Raw genomic sequence first — 3,797 nt, 5'->3', positions numbered from 1 at the left:
GTGTGTGTGTGTGTGTGTGTGTGTGTGTGTGTGTGTGTGTGTGTGTGTGTGTGTAGGAAAAGTACAGCATCCCAGTGTTCGGCGGAATCTCCAGCTCAGACCCACTCCTCCCAGTCTAAATCCCACCCTTTCAGAAAGATCGCCAAAAGTCGAGTTCCCAGGCAGCTCCTTCTCTGAGGCTGCCAGTCTCAGAGATCCCCAAGTCCCCACCTAAAGCTTATAATTGGGCACAAACCCAGCTTGTGAAGTATGCATCATCACTCCGTGCTTATAGGGTGTTCAAACCCTCTCCTCAGACCAACCATGTGATTTCTCCCCTGCCCTCTTCCCCCATTTCATCTCTGGAGGATGGAAGGTCACCTGAGAGTGAGTGCTTTGCCCAAATATACCTTTTTAATTTGGCCTGATCTGGCATATTGTGTCAGCAGAGAAACCTACCACCCACTAAAGGAATAATTATCCCACCCATCTCTTTAGTTCGGCTTAAGGTGACCCTGCCCTCCTAGGGGTGATCCCTCAGCGAGGTCACCAACCCTGTGCTTCTGAGATATTAGGTGTGCACCCAAGCTAATATTGCTTTCTCCTACAGATGTTTGCCTACAGATGTAGCAGCCATCTACACTGCAAGGTAGCTCTGAGAGGTCTTGAAAAACAAGGAGCAAGATCCTAAAGACCCTAATCCTACCCCACATGCTGCTTAAAAAGTACAAAGCAAACTGCAGGGGTCTGGACAGATGGATCAGTGGTTAAAAACCCTGGCACCCACATGGCTGCTCACATCTGTAACTCCAGTTCCAGGGATCCAATGCCCTCTTCTGACCTCTGCAGGCTCCTGTATGCAAGTCTACAAGCTGCATTTGGGAAAGAAAAGAATAAATGATCCTACAGGGAAGCATGTTCTCCAGGCTTCTGTAGAACCATTGCCTGAGAAATGGGCCTCTATTGTTTGTTTATGGTGCTGGGAATCAAACCTACCAGCTTACCTGTGCTACGCAAGAGCTGTTCTACCACTGAGCTGCAACGCCAGCCAAAACAGACCTTTTGAAGATACCCTCTAAAGAGCTGGTTCCACAGTCAAGAGCACATGTTGCTGCAGAGTACCTGGGTTCATTTCCCAGAAAGCCCATGGTGACTACTAATGGCCTTATGGCCTCCATGAGGACCAACTATGCATGTGGTACACAGACACACATACAGGCAAAACACCCATACACATACAATAAGAGTAAACAAATAATTAAAATAAAAAAGAGCAGACAGATCTGCCTTTAATGACCCATGACTGCACAATGGCTCAGCCCCAACCCCAGCCACAGTATCCCCTAACCCTCTGCTTCTCATCCCAAGACCTTGTTTTGAAGTCACTAGCAGTCAGAATTCCAGCCATCTTTCCAGCCTGCAGTGGTTCCTTTTGTTAAAAAATGTTGGTTGATTATACAAGTAAAATGCGTTCACTGTAGGACTTTGTGTTTATTGAGAGAGTAAATCAGCAGAAACACTGCCCCCAGAGCAATTAAAGAAATGCAATTGTCTTTTTTGTTTCAAATGGAAGATACACTTATGGGTGTATTAAATTAAGAAAAATCAATAAAAATGATAAAATGCCATGTCGGAATGGTTATGGGAGAAGCAGTCTGCTTACACAGCATGGTGAGAAGAAACCGATGCTGAAATAGAGACCCTCGTGGGAATGAGCGGTAGAGGCTTTCCTGCCCTTTATCTACAACTTGTGTGATCCACCAAGAGCTTCTCCCTTCCCCTGTCAAAAGTCTATAAAATGTGTCTGTCCTTTTTCCCCTTATCTTATTACCCACCAGGTATAGGATAAGGCCAACGACAAACTGCCCACTGATCTGTATCTCACTTGAGAAAACTCACTTACACCATGAGGGGAATGTAATATGTACACCATCTTCACGATAACAGACCTCAGCCCACTCCAACAACCTGTTCTTTTTCTCTGTTGTTAGTTAGCCCAAGTCTGAACCTCCCACAGGCAACGCTGGGCCCTTCGTATCAACCCTTTCTGTTCCCAGTTAAAACTTCTACCTGACTTCATATTGCCATCTCGTTTTTTATGTCTGTGACCACATTCAATGGTCTTTATGTTGGCTACTGATGTCTTTTGGAGCACCACCCAGGGACACGTGTTAGGACAGTGTCTGGATGGATGTTGTGCCTGGCATCCAGGTGTCCTGACAGCCAGCTCCCCACTCCCTTCCCATTCTCCTGCTTCTTCACCCTTGTCTCCCTTTGCAGCATGGACAGAGCTCAATATCATTGTCCTTCCTCACCTGACCCTGCAGGAGGAACATTCCCCTGTATCAGTTACTTTTCTCATGGCTGTGACAAAATCCCTGACAAAGCTTTTTAGGGAGGAAGGTTTGACTTTGGCTCAGAGTTTGAGGACACACAGTCCATCATTGTGAGGGAGGCATGGTGGCAGGAGTATTGGAGGCAGGTAACATTGCATGCACAGTCAGGAAGCAGAGAGAGATGGATGTTGGCGCTCAGCTTGCTGTCTCCTTTTTATTCAGCCTGGCCACCCAGTCCATGGGATGGTGGTTCTCCTATTCAGGGTGGGTCTGCTCAGTTAACCCTTTCTGGAAATACCTTCACATACATGTCAGAAATGTACTTTGTAGGTGATTCTTGAAGGGACTCTGGCCAACTCGAGTGTGGCGAGCATGGCTCTGGCAGGCTTTGCCCTTCTCCACATTCTCTTTGCCTTGCTAAAAACCATCAGATTGCATTCCTAAAGCTAACCTCCAAGGTCCATTCCCTTATTTGGCCACTTCCTCCTCCTGAGGTCCAGCTATCAAAGTATTGAAATCCAGCAATCAAAAGCCCCCTCTAGCTCACCTAATTAACGTGCCCAATTAAAATTACACACGTCATCCTAACACAGGGTTTCCCATTTTACCTTTATAAACCAGTAGTTTTCTGTGGGACACATCTGTCTCCTCTCTATCCAGAGACATTTCTTTGACCCTCTGGAACAAATATCCCTGTCCCCTTTCCCTCGTTCCTTCCCCTTCTCCCTCATCCTCTATCTCCTGTCTTTGTCCCTTATCCCTGCACTCTGTCCCTCTGGGGCAAAGAAATCTCTTTTGTGCTGAGAAGTTGGTCTTGGGGTGTCTTGAGCCAACTTTGAGGTTCCCTACAATTCTAATTTCACCAAGTTGGCAATCAACATTAACTTACAGGGCTGGAGAGATGGCTCAGCAGTTAAGAGCTCTTGCTGCTCTTCCAGAGGACCTGAGTTCAGGTCCAGCACCCATGTCAGATAGCTTACAACTGCCTCTAACTATACCTTTCTTCTGGCTCCATGGGGACTTACAGCCAGTCACAGAGATACATACACATAAGGTTTTTTGTTTTGTTGTTTTTCTTTTCTACAAAAATCTTTTTTGAGGCAAGTTTTCTCTGTGGCTTTGGAGGCTGTCCTGGAACCAGCTTTTGTAGACCAGGCTGGTCTCGAACTCAAGAGATCCACCTGCCTCTGCCTCTCGAGTGCTGGGACTAGAGGCGTGCGCCACCACCGCCTAGCCCCACAAAAATCTTTAAATAATACAAAGAACATTAACATAAGCTGGACTTAGGATGTCTGTTCCCTAAGCATCATCCTCAGTGTCACATAACCCCTGCTCTTGCTCAGGCTCACGCTCCCCCATCAGGTAGAGATGTCAAGCTCTCCAGGATAGACCCAGATGTCAACAGCCAGTGTCCAGCCCCAGTAGCCACTTTCCTCACTAGGATCATGTGGAGCAAACTCTGAGACTGTGATAGACCCTGTG

The sequence above is a fragment of the Cricetulus griseus genome, chromosome 4 (genome assembly GCF_003668045.3).
Source record: "Cricetulus griseus strain 17A/GY chromosome 4, alternate assembly CriGri-PICRH-1.0, whole genome shotgun sequence".
NCBI lineage: Eukaryota > Metazoa > Chordata > Mammalia > Rodentia > Cricetidae > Cricetulus > Cricetulus griseus.
The sequence above is the reverse complement of the archived record's forward strand: the minus strand, read 5'-3'. Positions refer to the sequence as shown.